Source organism: Achroia grisella, unplaced genomic scaffold (assembly GCF_030625045.1).
Source record: "Achroia grisella isolate CSIRO2021 unplaced genomic scaffold, CSIRO_AGI_Agris_v1 utg152, whole genome shotgun sequence".
NCBI lineage: Eukaryota > Metazoa > Arthropoda > Insecta > Lepidoptera > Pyralidae > Achroia > Achroia grisella.
Window position 1 is genome coordinate 1,366,188 of NW_026712648.1, and position 18,214 is coordinate 1,384,401.

An 18,214-nucleotide genomic window follows, 5' to 3' on the forward strand; every position below is an offset into this window, starting at 1 on the left:
TTGATTCGAATGCCTGCCTTTGAGAGGCGGAAGACTCCAGTCCCAATTTCTACTCTCGAATTGCTTTCATTCATAAAACTGCCCATTCATATAATTTTACAACTCATAGTCGTAGTACGATCGTCGATTCGCAGGTATAGTTCCTATTTATGAATGAATTTTGCATTTCATATTTACTCCTTCAAGATAATTTATTCTTTATTCATATCGGCAGTAAATGCCTAACTAAAATTTTAAATATATTGTATCAAAATATACTATACATAGATATTCTTATTTAGGTAAACGCTTTATTAAAATATGTGTAAATAATATGATTATGAGTATCATTAATACTCATAATCATATTTAAAATTTTAATGTACCTAAGTAGGTAATCGAAAAATATTGATGTAGAAAATATAATTATTAAAAAAAATTATAAAACTCCGTTAAAATGTTTATTGAAATAAGAAATTACAATGAATTGGTATACTGAGTTTACTATCTCCAACCGTTTAATCATTATATGAGCCGAAATTATGAGTATATAATAATAATGATAACACTGGACGAGTCACACAGCGCCATCTAGTGCCAAGCTAAGCTGAACTGGTGTTATGGTTACTAGACCTCTCATAGAATACTATGATCTATGTTCTTTTTTCAATACATTTTTTATTTGTATATGTATTATATCTATCAATATGCATATAATTTTGTAATCTTATTTGAGAAATGTTCATAGACATTTTAAAATAAACTATAAAAAATAAAATAAAATTACAATAATTAAAATCCGAGAAAGTATAACCAGATTGTTTTTGTGATTTTTAGCTCCGAAGACCTAAATATATTATTCTCCTAAAATCCTTATCCTTTTAAATATATTAGTAGATGTAGTGTCATGTTATTATTAAATTAAATAATGCGAAAATAATATAAATTCCAAAAATACCCCACTTTCCGGGTTCATTAAAAATAAACATAGAGTCATAAGCGCCACTAAGATACTGTAAAGTTTTACAACATTCTGAATAGCTTATAATAAATCCTGAGAGATATAGGTATATGAAATTGTAAACTTTTATAATAGTATTATTAATATTATCATAAGTTGTCCATTTGATGTAGCCATATAATATAATTAATGCAATAACCTATATCTATCCTAGTACGTAATAAAGGAATATAAGGCTAAATAGTTACATGATATAGGTACTTATATGGCTTCATTAATAAACACAATACATTATCTTTGATTTCAGCATTACATTCAAGATTATGTATAATACAATAAAATAGATATATGGATAAATGTATTACATATTTTATATTATTATTTATTTTCAAAGCACAAATACAGAAATAAAACTATGGCGGACTTAACACCTTAAAGCAATTTTTATAAGTCAAGCAATATGGGCGATATGGGCGATCCATTTAAGTAAATAACATAAAATAAAAATAATAAAAGGAAATAGATATAGGTAAGTACAATAATATTAATAAATAAAAATATATATCGAAATATATACATACTAAAAACAAATACAAATCGCCATTGAAAAGTCCCGTGAAAACGGGAGATAATTGCAAAAAGACTTTGAAAAGATGTTTTCCTAATTTGAATTTAAAGCTATGATAATTCCTTTCATTCGAGAATTTTTCATAAATTCCTTAAGTTTCTTTATTCAATATAGTGAGAATGGGTAATTTTGGTGTCTTTTATGCAGATCAAAAGACGTCCACTTCAAACAGTACATTTCTAAGGACACCCATTTACTATTACGAGTGTTTTACAACGGTTGGCAAAAAATTAAGTCTACTCCGGTCCGGATGCGAATGCGGCCGAGCCTGAGTTCCCACGAGCGTACCGGACAGTTATGCTTTATGAAGTGACAATTTCGGCACTTGTCTATGCTAAGAACTACAGCCTACGGTCTATTGTTGTTTATTGTTTGTTCAAAAGTCTCGTTAAGAACAAAGCGCCACATGTGCGCCCATAGGCAATTTTTAAACAAATGTTTCGTTGGGCTCGGGCCTTGTTTCAATAGGCTCATTTTGTTGGTGTGGTTTTGAATTGTAATTTGTAGAGATTTTGTAGGTAAACAAGTATTTAGTGCCTCAGTATCATCCGGTGCAACATGTATTGTTGCGCCAGATGTTGGCTAAAGTTACCTAAAGTTGTACTTTTACCGACTTGATTAGGAAAGCGAGTGCACTTTCCTAACCAAGTAAAAGTACAACTTTAGGTATATAGTAGTTATTTGTAGACGTTACACACATTGATTATATTATCAATCTGTTGTTAGAGAACATTTTCCAATCAACATTCAACCTACAATATATAACGTAAGGTTGACTTACTTTGCATATTCAATTTAAGACAAAAGAGTCGGCACTTTTTAGAAGATGCTGCAGATTTGTCAGCTAAACGCTGACAAATTTGCAGTACTTCGCGATGTAGAATTTAGTGATAAAAGTAATTGTCTCAAGCCCAACAGATCATAAAGATTTAATAAAACGTCATAGACAGAATTCCATTGATTGTTATGACCAGTGAGCACATCCGTTCGGAAGTGAATAAGGCGATCCATAATCTGGTCTGCGGTGGGCTGTTTACACAGATACAATAATGAATGAACGAAATGTGGCCGACCACCCATAGTGCATTGCCGAAGTAGCCACTCGCGACGATATGTATTGACGAACGAAAGTGCCCACCAACACTTGACCAGTATAATAATTAATTAGTAATGTTAAAGATTCACAGTGAAAAGATTAAACTGAAAAGTATTGAATGTACTCGTTGTATTGTAGTATTTACTTACATATTTTGCTTTTCAAGTTTGAAATACATTTACAATCATAAAAAAAAACATAAATGATGAAATCATACACAATCTATTAAGACTAGCTACACTTGCGAATTTGTACTCGTGATGGTTGGAATAATAATGGTTAACTTTAAATTTTTGTTTGTGAACCGAGGAAATAAAATAGAATAGAAATAATCTTCATTTAAATAAACTTAATATAAGCTCTTTTGAATAGTCATTTTTTTATTCTACTACTCATTCGTTCATCGTTTTTAAGTTTCGTTAAACTTGCGTATTGCTCTTTTAAAATTCTCGGAAATGAATGTAAAATAATTAATATAAAATATTACAAGAAGCCTTTTACAATGCAACAATAAAATCTGCGTTGTAATCAATGAAGGCATTTCTACGATTACTATGGATATATAAAGATATGGATTAGATAAAGATACAAAAACTCTATAAACAAATACATATAAACACAATAGAGTTAAGTTTAAAATTACTTTTTAATTTAATTATGAACCAAAACAATATGTAGGTGTGTAATCATCTAAATATTTTTTATCTTTTAAATAAGTTGACAGTGTTTGTATGTAGGTACCTACACTGATTTGTCAGTACCCACATGTATGCCAATATCCACATAAAAATTTGTCGGATATATAAACATAGTTTTTGTTTTAATTGATAGTTTCAATGACATAAACATATTTTTGTGACTTACGTATTCGTGTGTTCAATAGCGTCGTTGATGCGTGCCAACATTTCTCCGACCTTTCGTTGCTGTTCCCGTTTCTTGACGGTCAAATTATTTTTAAATTTCCTATTGACATTACAATGACATTTTATAAGTTTCAAACTGTATTTTTACTGATATTTTCTATGTAGATAACTCTTCTCTTCCAGATTGTCTCTAAGAAATTGTATATGGCGATAAAATCATCTTTTGTTATTACTTTCCTATTACATAGTATTTTCTTATTACATGTTTTTCTCTGTGCACAATAATAATAATAATTATTATATTTTATAAAAGTTTACATAGAAAATAAATAATAATAAGGATGAAGTGTCAAGTGAAGTCCAGGTTTATTCATTATGAAACACAGCGTCCTTCAATATCTAAAATGGATTAAACTCCGAAAAAGAAAACTTAGGTGTTCCCATCCAGCTCCTTAATGGACTATTAAAAAAATGTGCGCATCATGGTGTGATGTGATGTGACACTATGATTTAAACCGCACTTGATGAGAAAGAATTAGTAATAAACTATAGGTTTGGTTTAATTTCTGACACATGCATGTGACATTTCCCGTACTTTATCGTTTCTATACCATAATTACTGCATTGGAGTCCATTTATCACGGCCGGCACCTTTAATTCCAGCACACATTATGCTATTGTGGACAGGCGTTATTCTGTAAACGCTTCTCATTATAAAACCACACTTTGTATAAAAATATGTGCTCAAGTATAAAGGTAAACATTGATTTTTTTCGACGTACAGAGAGAATTAATGTTTGGGCCTACAGTGACAGACGGACAATGGCACAATAAGGGATGATCTTGAATGGCGACCGCACACTCGCTCCGTACCTACCCGCTATCCGTACACCCACTGAACACTTGGGAGTACGCTGACAAATTATTGCAATGACTATACCTTCAGGTCTAGAAAAAATATAAGTAGTAGATATTTTAAACATTAAATAGAAAATTTCTTTTTGAAACAGTTGAATATCATTTCGTTCAGATTGAGATCTCTCCTGAAAGCTAATTTCAATTCTGAAATGATTAATAATAATACTCGTCGCTAATTCACACAGCGACATCTAGTCCCAAGCCAAGTAGAACTTATGAGTACTAGATAGGTGATATAAATACTTATTTTATTATATAGTGTTGTATATACATAATAAACATCCAGACCATTACAAACAACAATACCTACTCATAATTACAAATGTTTGTAAGTAATCGAATCAGCGAATATCGGAACTAAGATGGTGCGCTAAAACGCTAGACCATCGGAGCCTTCAATTAATATGATCAGCCAGTTAAGTATATGGAGCTAAACCTTATCACAACAAACCAATGCGTATGTGGCGAAATATATCGCCTAATACATATATAGCTTATACAAAAAAAAATATTAGAATCTTAGAAATATAGAAAATTCTGCTTGCAAAAATTTTTTATACTAAACACTCGGCACATCGAACTTTGACAAAAAGTGACATGCAACTATCTGGGTTGCAATTTTATTTATGTATGACTACAATAGAGATCGCTAATAATATAAAGTATCACACCCACTCTTCGATGATAAGTTCTCCGCCCATTTTGGTTTTGGAAGCCCAACGCTAAAGTATGAAACTGTAACAATGCGCTGTTTGTACAATGGTAGTTTTATCAAATACTATGATGAAAAATAATATTACTGGAATGAAGATTCATTTATTACTTGTACATAGGTATTTACTACTAGCCACGATTTCGTCTTTGTGGAATTAAATTGTTTATTAAAATAAATAAAATTTCTAAGAAAGTAGTATAACTTATTAGTTATAACATTAGCTACCTGGTAATGAAAGTACCGTCAAAATCGGTTCAGAGATTAGCAAGAACAAACAGATAGTCAAAAAATATTTTATTGATATAAGTACGTACCTATACCTATGTATTTTTATATAAATTTAAAGAAAAGCAGTTAATTTGAAATTACAATCAGCCACTTCTATTTTAGTTATTCGTATCGATGAAGGTACTTAATGCTCTTAATTTATCCTGTAATTTCAGTACCTTATTACCCTTTACCCTTCAACTGAAATACAGCTTACAATGTAAACTATTTGGCGACACTGAAATTGATGATACATAAGTACTACACAAACAACTTTTTGCAAAGTCTATTGTGGTACTAAAATTTAAAAAAATGAGCAAGTTCATATATGATATTTCGTAGCAAGTGGACAAATTCCATATTTAGCTTAGATTAAAGACAAAGCTTGTAAATAATACTATGGATTTTATGATATCCATAGGTACCTATGTATATTAGGCACTTATGAATTATAGTACAATGAAGTTAAACATTAAATCTTAGAATAATATATTATTCCCTTCGACAATATATATACGAACTTCTTTGGGTAGATGAATAAAGCACTTAACAAGAACAAAATACTATCTTCTCTATTAGCTATCTAACAAATCGTGGAGCACATAGCAGATATAGTAAATGTAAATATATCACATGCTATTTTGATTAAACCATAGCTTTTATGGGTATATCATTTTATTATAGATTTAAAAGAATCATTTCCAACGCCATCGGTGATTTGAATTTTGTTACTTTTATATTTATAAAGTAATTGGGTAAACTTATAAAAAACATTATATTAAATATTATCTTAACCTTTCACATAGCCTGTATAATACGATCCCATAAAGTCTTGAAAATCCGTCTCGAGTAAATTGAAATTGGAGGGAGACAGCATGGAAAGAGGCTTTGGAGGTTGTCTTTTGCGCGAAAAGGACGACACTATTTGGAGTGAGAGCTCAATAACGAGGCAGCCAAGGGTTGGCTGTTTCTCTTACAGGCTTGCATACTCGGGGAAGCAATATGTGAAGATTTACGTGTACCTCCCGCCATCTACGGGAATACTTACGAGCAGCCTTATAACGTAACTTGTTTCCATTGATGCTGCATGCTTTCCTTCTATATTAATATATATAGTACCAATATACCTAAACATGACAAATTTATGTATCTCTAAATAGTGAGTAAATATCTACTAATCGAATGTTTTCTATGTTCTATTGTATAAGAAACATAAAATGCACAGAATTCTATTAAGTGCTTAAGCATAAACGTGATACAGTCATTACATAATGTTTACGCACATTCAACTAAAAATGTTCAATAAGGAATTGTAAATTAAACGATCTGCTTATACCTACAATTCATCTTGAATGAATAGATTACAGTCAATCACGAAGTGATGGTGTTAAGGGAGGCGCGAGGCGTCAGGCCGAGCCGAGACGGTGGGGCGCCACTGTCTTGCTAATGAGAATGGATGGCGCTGAATATTGCACACCCATATTCCGCTAGACCTGTCTCTATGGGCTTAAATTACCTACGCTCATTTTGGCCAGTCCTGACTTTACAAACAAGTGATATGATTATATATTGCATATTTTTACAACTTCCTCTATGTAGTAAATACAATAGGAAACACAAAAACTAAAACTGTTATTACCATTTTCCACAGCCATATAGGGACGTCTACTCACTGATCCACCCGTCATGGACACTCAGTAACAGGTCTGTAATAAATGTTGTTACCGTTGTCTACTGGAGAATCAGAGACCTCAAGAAAGAGAGGATTTTTCCAGCTATAAATGGAATGAAAAGTTGTTGTTGTTATGTATCTCTTTTACTGTAATAAATATCCATAGGTACTCAGATGGACTCAGTTTGATTAAGTAATAGAAGAAGCTACATTATGCTTTGCTACGCTGTACTTTTTATCATAATTTATATGAAAAATCTGCTGGATACGGCTAGTTCATATTAAAACCTAGTAAGCCATATTACAATAGTATTTGCGATTATAGTTCTAACTAATAAAAACAAAAACTAATATTCACGTATGAATTCGACTCGCTCGGGACCAATAAGCGGCGCACCAGCCCTTCCCACTTAATCTCCAAGTATCGCTAACAAATTTAATATTTACTCTCACTGACTTATCCTTATAAATCGTTGACAATATTAAAACCACCAGTACATTTTGATTGCTGTATCGTGGGGCACCCCTACTATATCGATGTCTGGTTTAAATTACAAGAGTCAGGACTAACATTTTTTTACGTACAAATTTGATTTTGACCCGGGATTTCATGTGTATTAACTAATTCTGTTGTTTTTGTTTTGAAACAATAGATGAACTTATAATTTTGTTTTTACTATAATTTTAAAATGGTAATGTTAGTCAGTATATAAAATGAACTAATTTCGAGATATTTCTTTAGACAGATATTAGACACACACAACAGTCATTCACATGTCTATTAACATTTACTACTATTATATTTTTAAATTAAATAACCAACATCATTACATAGTATAAAATAATGTCGCTGTCGCTGTATGTCCTATTGTATGCTTAAATCTTTAAAACTACGCAACGGATTTTGAAACAGTTTTTTTAATAGATAGAATGAGTCTAGAGGAAGGTTTATATATACATATAATCCATGTACACCCGTGCGAACTCGGGGCGAGTAGCTAGTTTTAAATAAAAATAAAAATTGTTGTTTCGGTAATGTAAATTGGTACTTTCCGCCTCAGCCTACATTTTGCAGCTAACAAACAAGTAACAACTACACCCTTATTGTATGCGAACCCATGCAAGGATTTGCCAGTAATCCAAACTATATTCATTGTTCTCCAATATTCTGTCCATATACACGACAAAGTATAAACAATGTATATTTTAACTTGAATGACATAACAATTTATTATTTCTTTATCTTTTCATTCTTACAATAATCATCACTTTTATAATATTTCCGTTTCTATAGTTTTTTAAATAAAAGTAAGACAAATTAATATATTATGCATGTTTAAGTGGTAATTCATAAAAACTTTAAATAATTAATTACTACAAACTTACATTATTTAATAATTAAATAATAATTTAATGTGTACTATAATCATTAGATATGATAGACTAGAAACATATAAAAAAGAAATTAAAAAGCCTTTCATTTCCCAAAATAAGAATATTACCTGCAATTTATTAATTATTTATATATTATTATTTCACTATTATTTAATCAAATATTTTTTATTAATAATCATTACATATTTTTGCTTACTTACTCTCATCTACTTTGTAATTAATTATTAGGATGCAATAATTATTATCATTACATTTACATTGCATCAATGTCTCTTTATTTGGGCAACCATTTACGATTATTGGTCTCTTCCAACCTTTTGCGATTGTCCCTTTTTTAGGAAGTCTTGTCCAAGAAACAAATAAATATAATAAAAAACTTCAATGAATAATAAAATATTACATAAACATTAGAGTAGCAACTGAATGTACTTTAAACATACCGAACAATTGGTATTAATAGTAGTTCTATTTAAGAAACTCTGATTAAAAAACCTAACAGTGATCCTGTTAGGTTAACCCTCAGGGATATCAACAATGACAGTGTAATTAAGCGAATAAGGGATGACACCGCAAAGCTACCGTGATGGATCCATTTAATATCGTGCTCTGTTTCGCACCATTCAGATTAGGATAGTAACCCTAGTTTAAATTAAAAATTTAATTTGTTTCAAACTATATTTCTTTATATATAACCTCTGAATATTTTTTACTGGCAAATATTTAATTTTGCTTTCTATTCCAGTTTACGTTAGAATAATTTTACAACACTCAGACAACATATTTTACTGCATCAATTAGTTCTAATAATTTGTTTTGATATCAAAACTATAAAATCCAAATATCTTTTAAAGCGCTATATTTCGGAAATCACGATACTGCAAAATTTTATTGGAACCATAAATATTAAGTAATAACCTTACAAAAAATTTGCTATATCGTTTTTATTTTCAATTGAAATACGAGTACACCTCGCCTTACAAACTAAGTCAAAGTTGTTAGTTATCGTTTAATTGAATATATCTTCTTTGTAAAATTGGGAACATACCATAAATTATTACATCATTATTAAATTGTTAAATGACCAAAATTTAGATATGATTTTAATATTACTCTATAACAAGTTGTACATCTTAATAAGTACAGTGATATTAAAACAATGTTAAAGAACTTCGGACAGACTACTCACTAAAGTTTCAAAATCAGATGTCCGATCAAATTCGAGCGCATTAAGTAAGATGTAACAGCAGGGGTCGTAGGGCGAGGCCGGTCGGAGGGTTCCGCAGGATATTGCCTAATCATTCCTGCCTTCACACCCTACTAACTGCCAGTTGTTTTAGCATTCATCGTTTTATACGCTTCCCGCACCCCGCCACGCCGAGATTGATTCCCCATTGTTGTAAGCGCAAATGATTCACTAAAAAGAGATTTATGTTATCTGTTTAGTGTTAAATGAAAGTAAGCTATGAAAGCGAACTTTAGTATCTATAAAGTACATAAATAAAATAGCAATTTTGTTATGGAAAATTGCTATTTCCAGTATATAAAAAAATTGTAAAACTAAACATAACCAATAATGATAGGCAATCTTGGTGCGTTTCAATTTCTTATATGTAGAATTATGAGTAGGTTCGAACTTGATTACTTTTTGCCGTAAAATATAGTCTTACATCACTATGATGATGATGATGATGATGATGCCAAATACTTAAAAAAAATAATTTAGGAATTATGAATACATATTTTTAGTTTCATATTACGTACTAATTGTTTAGTCTTAAGAAAAAAAAATTACGTTGTACAAATTATTATTCAAAAGTAAAGGTAAACTTTATTGTGATGTAAATAGTATCTCCTCTTCAATCTTATTTACCTAATTGAATTGCTAGGTTAATAATGCGTAAAACAATCCCAAAATCAGAAAAGTTGTGCGCTGCTAAACCCGGGTTGCATTTACGGGTTATTAATTCTGACAAAGTGCTGGTGGTGGCGTGGAAAGGGTTGTTCCACTCAGTTCACTAAAATATTGTGACGTTTTACTTCTAACAGAATTTTTATGTTCATTTATAATTGGCGTAAGATACAAATTATTATTGCCATAAGTTCGGTCATAATGTAATCTGTACTTATAATACATACTAATCGTACATATAAATAAAATTGAAGTGACTGTTTGTAATATTGAAATAAAATAATAATTTTTACTACATGCATATGAATATAAATACGGTACTTATATCAAAATAACATTTAAAAAAAAAATTGTCTGTCTGTCTGTGTTCCGACTAATCTCTGAAATGGCTGGCTGGACTGATTTTGACGGGACTTTTTTTGGTACTTTTATTTTAGAAAAATAAACTTAAATTCCACGCGGACGAAGTCACAGTAACAGCTGGTTATAACTATAAACGTACAATTAAAAGTACTAAGTAAGCGCAGTAAGGTGCAATTTGAAATATAGGTTTGGTTTATTATGTTTTTAGAAGACATGAACTTAATGATATCATGAGTCCAAAGCATCGGCTTCTATGTATGTAGTTTAGCCGTCTAAGATAGTTGATAATAAAATCAAATGCGAAGTTACAAGGTGAATACCGACATTTACCATAGACATGTGTCGGATGACGTACAATTAATTTTCTCCTATTCTGCAATAGATAGTAATGGTCTGTAAATACCAGTGTATTGTGCAATAACATTACAAACCAAATGAAATCGGAAGGAACCCCGAATGGACCCCGACCATTCATCATTCGCTCAATGAGGGTACAACAATCGAACAACAAGCCAACGGCGCATTTGAATCATTGTGTGACGTAATTTTATCAAAAATATATGTTCGGACAATAAGATGAGATGCCGACAAAAGTCGGAAGAGCGGATGCGATTCGCGTCGTCTCGCGGCCAAAATGCAACGGTTTTTATGCAACGTCGGCGACAAAAGAAGTCGCATTGTCGTTATAGGATGTTTCCACCCACAAGTCATCAGGAGCAGCTCATCGGTCATTGCGTAGTACAATCGGAAATAACTCCACGAGCCTTCGGAACTTTTGAACCACTTGTAGATTTTTTATTTTACTCTCTTCTTCTTTCAAAACTATTCAGAAATATGCGTCGTGTACACACACAGGTGTTCAGTGTTTATACAGATTATTATTTGGAATAGATAGTACAGTTTTTATCAGTATCAATTTTTATATGTACAGTCCTAGATCTAGACAACAATAATATTCTAATACTTAAGTAACGTAGAGAATGAAGGAAAGAATGTATATAACTGAGTAGGTATATAACCGTTATAATTATACTTAATATATGGATTATACGAATTTTATTTGTCAAATGTACTTCGTAAATATGGGTATACTACATAATGATTTTCTTTAAAGATTCGGATTGCTTGTCAACATATCAAACCCCTTTGATAGCTCACCTCACGCCCTATAAAATCGGAACACAATTTATAGTGAGTCAACCAATTAATCCTATGGGTTGGATCATTAAGAAAGCATGGCTAAGTTGACACAATCGACGTTGCCAGTGCCATTATGGGACTTTTACTGTTATCGTATATCGTAACGCCGCTCATTGCGCACCGTGTAATTAGTCGACAATGGCTTATTACCATGGTTATTACATTGACTATACAATTAGTCGATACTGTTTCGATTGTCATATACATTGACGAATGTATACTTATACAAATTCAGTTGTATTGAACAAATGCTACGATGGATACCACGGAAAAAGAGTTCAACGTAGTCGTGTTTGCGTGTTCCCCTAATTTTATGATGGGTCAGCAGACAAAAGCAGCACTTTTAACAATGCGATGCGTATGTCAAGATATAACAATTGATTTTTCGGCTTGCCATTTAGCCCTGTGTTATAAACTTATGAGTCAGTGTATATACAATAAAAAAAAACTGAAATCCTTTTGAGTCTATTACTTCCCTATCTAATCATTGTAGTTTGACTATAGGATATAATATTTTTCATTTATTATATCTTTAAGAAAATATTTAATCCGTTTTGCCATAAAATACTACATACAATTTGTTGTCGAAAATACTAACTTTAGTTAAACTGTTATAAAAAGGGATAATTAAAATTTGTATGGAATTAACGAATTAAGAATCATGATTTTTTTCGTCCAATTCAAAGAGTAAACTATCTCAACTCGGTCAGAATAATTGTTAACTTTTTAATAAAAGTTTTAAAAACTACAATGGTAAAGTCGGCATCACATCGGTTACAAGACTTACGCCTTCGTTCAGGCCGAACTAGACTAACAATAGTCGTTTATTCGTCTGCAAAAGGAAGGAAGTGAATAATCTTTATTCGATTAGTAGTGGCTCAGACGGCGAACTACAAAGAGAGAGAGATACAATGAAATGGTACTATTGCGTATTCGGATGAATTAAATAGGTGTATAAGCTAGCAAACATTAAGAAGTTACTTTTTTGTGAAGAGGAAACTATGTCGGAATTTACCTATTTCATATATATAAACTAATAATAATAAAATGTATAAAAGTGAAATAAGTCGCATATGAATAAGATCATACGTATGTGTATAATATGTAGTATTTTTTATATTAACTTAAAGTATACCAAAGCAATTTATAGAAAATATTAACTTACTGAACAAATTTTTATACATATGTACATTAACTCTACCAAATTTCATACTCTTACGACCGCGTAATTTTCTTAAAATGAGTACAAAGGCTTTAGTTCTCGTATAGATAAGCTACTAATTATACATTGTAATTGAGGTAACATCTTCGAACGAACATACGAAACATTGATTTTATACATTCAAAGTAACATATCACAAGAAAGCATCTGCGTGATAAATCAACTAACAAAGCCAGGTAATTGTTTGTAAGTAACGCGGTAAGTAGGCGCCGTCAAACCGCTCGGGTTTCAATGTAAAATGACGTGCTACGAGACCAGGAAGCTAATAGACTTCCCAGCAATGTTAATTAACTACACAGTAACCTAATTGGAAAGGAAAACGATAGATAAACGACCGCAACGTGGAAAGTTCAAGCATAGAGGAATAGTTACATCGATTACTAAACAATGTTTCTGTTTGAACACTCCACTAGACAAATGCATGTAATACCTCTTTGTGGGGATTTTTTCATATTATGATTGACACGGAATGTGTTAAATGTCTATTACATTAACGTAATATACGTACTTAAAACTTTTTATATGTACTACGGCGTAGTAGGTCTACAACGTAATGTTCGCCTGTGACGATAGTAATGCTATGTAATATTATGTTATCTGTGGTAATACGCTCTGCGACAATAAAGCCTGCTACTACGTATGATAATCTATATACTGCTGAATATAAAGTCTTGATATCATCTTATGGGTTATTAATAACATGACTGAAATTAAAGACACTTGTTGCACAAACCAAATATATTGAAGTGACTTCTTAATCGAATTCTAACTCTCATAATTATAGTTAGTTTAAAAGCACTCTATCTGATATTCTGGATACATTGGCTGACATAGACAACCTTTGTCTATTTATTTATTTAATTATGGGTACATAGGATATGTATCCATATTATGTTAGTAAACAACTTATAAACTATGTTAGTAAATTACAATTTATATTCATTGAATTCACGTATTTATATCCATTTCCTCGTACAGAAGCACTGGGTCCGCAGCAGTACATGTCCAATGTCTCTAGACAACATATTTGCTATGGTGTTTAGGAGGCTGTTTGCACTCCCCCCAATTCTACACATCAGTGATGTAGTTCTATTACGCATTATGGCTTCAAAGCCATCTATCCGGGGCCTATGTCAGCCAATCTCAAGCGTAGCAGCCATAGCTGACTTCCTATTTTTATTAAAATTTGTTCAAAGTGAAAAATAAATAAGCATTCTAACTATATGTACATAGGTTTGTCTATTGTACATAGATCACAGTATTCTAATATTGTGTGTCCTATTTAAATTATTGGTATTTTAATTATATACAGTAAAATATTTTTTATATCATTAAAATACCAATATTTCAAACAATAGAGAGGTTTTTTTTAGTCCAGACTGTAATAAAATATTACATTATTCTAAAGGTTCCACTAAAAGTGTCATCATTTTATCGCCATTGTACTACTTAAATATAAAATCCGTTCTCAAAAGAACACAATGATAATTTGTCATCGTAGAATGACTTTAAAAGCACCTGGCCTCACGCGACCCCAAAACGGTATAGGTCTCTATAATGGTTGGTTCGTATCTATATAATTCGCAACGCACCTACTTTGTCAATATGACTGTTTAATTTATATTATGTGATCTTCAAATTTTATTTAAGTAGTTCTTTAAACATTGTGCAGATGTCGGGGCGGGTCGGTGAATAGCAGATGTGCACAGCCCCTACTGTAACCGCGCTCTATACATAACCAGGTAATGCGGAAATATAAGGTATTCATATATTATTGTTTAAATATTAATTTATATACACTTAGAAAGATATCTGTTTCTTCAGAATTGGCGGACGTATCGAGTTTTAGTCACAAAACCAGATGAATTCGGTATCTACTATTTTGTATAATAAAAGTAAAAACTCGAAAACATTAGTATTGCTTAATATTTGGGAACACACCAATCTCAACATTAATTCGTTTCACTATGAAACTTACTAAAGTTTCATTGAGAAATTAAATTTTAGTAGACTTTTATCACAGACTACAGAATAGCTATATATATGATGATGCAAATATGGTAGACGACTATAAAGATAAATAAACTTTTTTTGTGAACTATTCGATCATTGAAAATAAACAGTTCAAGCAAAGAAAATTTTAAAACATCTTGACTTGACTTGACATTTGTTTACAAAATTACCGGTTTTTCAAAACATTTTACACAAGACATTGTTTTGTTTAAAATGTTTTGTATTGTTAACTGTGTAAAGGATAAAAACAAAAAATGGGAATCTGCCGACAGTGGCGCCACCATTCGTGGTCTACGAATCGACTTCCTGCGTACCGTTTCCCGGCGAAATGGATCGCTTCCGGCTCGTATTTGTCATCTCTTTAACGCATAATACCAAAGAGTAGCTACTATGTTATTTTATTTTTAATACACATTATAAATTTAATAGAAAATTATCTACTTTTACTGATTATTTATTATTATACTCTGAAAATCCATCTCTATATAGATCAATAAATGAAATTTAAATTGTTATAACCCATTATTACTTATTTTACAAAGTAAGCATACACATATATATACATCGTAATATTCTGTCTGAAAATTTAGTTCAGTTGGATATAAAAACAAATAAATTGTAGTTGAAGCGATTGATAACTTTAAATACTCTTTTTGTTGACTTTGCTATAACGATCTGTAAAGGTTTCATAAAGTTAGGACAAACTCTCCCGTCATGTGGAGATCAAAGCATCATAAAAAAAATACGTAAAGGTATCTAAGGTATCTAATAAAACCGGCGACATAGCGGTTTATGTTTTTCTATTGGTTGCTTTGCGTGTCAGGAAATAATTAATAATAGGAAACCAATTTGCAATTACCAGTATTTAAAATTACCTTCAAAAGATTTTAATTCAACAGTACTTTTTTTGTGTCAGTACTACTACGTGCTGTTTGCCAGCTGTAAACCTATTTTAATTATAGCAGAGGCGGTCTAGTACGCTAAGCTAGTTTTCTAATTTAAAATAAACTATTATGTGTGACTGACAGTAGGACATATTAATTATTTTAAAATGAGTATAACCTTATTTTTTAAAATTCAGAATAATTGATAATGTTAAATAAATCTTATTTATATAATTTTTTTATCGATATTTTGTGGTATCCATAGTTTTTAGTTTCCATTTTCGCCTTACGGGCTCATAATCCGTTTGTTACAAACAAGCACATCGTTACTGACTCGCGGCGTATCTTTGCCGCGTTTAATAAATTATATGAGGGCTGCACCCTTACAACCGCCATCGTATCTCTATAAAGAGCATTCTCAGGTCATTTGTAATGAACCTTGCATTTTCAATCTGCAATAGTTTTAATACTTGCTGAATCTCGTATTGTTTGAATGATGAAAAAAATTAATGAATTCTGTGTTTTTGGACTAAAATTGGCAAAGAGCTTATACTCACCTGTAGGAAAATAGTAGATATCGCCTAATATATATGTATTGTGATACCATGCCAGTACTGTTCTTGCGGACAACGATGTTATGACTCCACAGCAATACGCAAGTGACTAATGTATTTTATGTTTAAAACATGTTTTAATGGACTATCTAACAGTTGGTGAACTTTAAAAAACAAAAATAATGGACCCGTAAATCTACGCAATGGAAAGTTGAGGATATTATGCGTAGGTAATTGTGAGAACTGATTGCATAATTAGCGCGACGAGTCACGGGGGCGCGGGAAAACGTCACCCTCTTTTTTTATCACACCCGTGGGACCTTTTAATTACTTATGTTTATTTTAGGAATGTTTTTCTACTATCAAGTTACGTGTTTGATTGTTTTATTTTAGGAAGATTGAACACACAGGTATCTATATTCTAGGTAACAGTTTTGGCACGTATGCTGAGTTGTGTAAAAAGTGAATACCTAGTACTTAATTACGATAACACATACATTATATAAATATATAATGTGATTTGTTAATGAGGAAAGTGTTTTATAAATTCAAAACTTTATCTCGATATAGGGATAATTATTATTACAAATAATCTGAACATCCGTGCCGTTTTCAGAAAGACACCCGTCTTCACTGTCTGTTCTGCTGTCCTCAGCCGTAGCAAAATTGTCCCGCTTTGTAAATTTCGGAAAGTCTATAAAGAAGTAAAAAAGGAAAAATGAGACTCTAGCAAAGTGAACAATAGCATGAGAAAAATACAATTAAGTGATTTCGTTACTGATTATGTTCAAAGTAGCATGGCTATAATGTAGGCATTTTATATGTATAGATTTACCACAACATATAATAAAAAAAAGTATGAGTGCATATATCTAACTATATAAATGTATCATAAATTATTACACTCTGATAGGTTATTCGAAAAGTCATAATAATTAACATAGAATAAGAAATAGAAAATCATGATAATATTTTGAGCTTGCTGCTAAGCAATAATACATATTGACCGTGGCTCTACGTATTATTGTTTAGCAGCATAAGTATTTACCTACCTTCGTCCTAAGTACCTAAAATATCTTTAATGATACTTAGCATTGTATGAAAGATATTGTGTAGCAAAACAATGTGAGTGCATCAATTTATTTCAATTTACACGATTGTATTGTTTTGTTGGGCGAGGGCGGCGTTCCCGCGCTTCCGGATGTAGCTTCCGACACGAGCGCGACGCGTGCCGCCATCTTTGAATTACACCCTACAACAAATGCCGTTTGTTGCTAAAATGAAAAACAAACCCCACTTCACGGATAAATCAACTATGATTTCCAACCTTATTTAATAATGTTATTAGATACTTTTTATCTAAATGTAGGCGTAGTGACATACGTTTTTTTATGCTTGTTTAAAAGCATAATTGTTTTATCTATTGCGTTAATGTTGTTTAATAATTATCAGAAACATGTTTCGTGTGGTGAACGTATACGGCCTATATAATTTAAAGTAAAAGTCACGTCAGCAACTGGAATTATGTACACAGATTAGGTTATTAAATAAATTATACCTTTTATTTTACCAAAG

General features: G+C 31.3%; 1 long non-coding RNA gene across 1 annotated transcript; it reads right to left on the reverse strand.

Annotated features, from left to right (window-relative positions):
• Positions 1 to 9,582: 9,582 nt before the first annotated feature.
• On the reverse strand, positions 9,583 to 17,882 carry LOC131840972 (uncharacterized). The gene is made up of 3 exons (XR_009357434.1): positions 17,793 to 17,882; positions 17,226 to 17,333; positions 9,583 to 9,908 (listed from the first exon to the last, which is right to left on the reverse strand). It is a non-coding gene; the product is annotated as an uncharacterized LOC131840972 (long non-coding RNA).
• Positions 17,883 to 18,214: the final 332 nt, after the last annotated feature.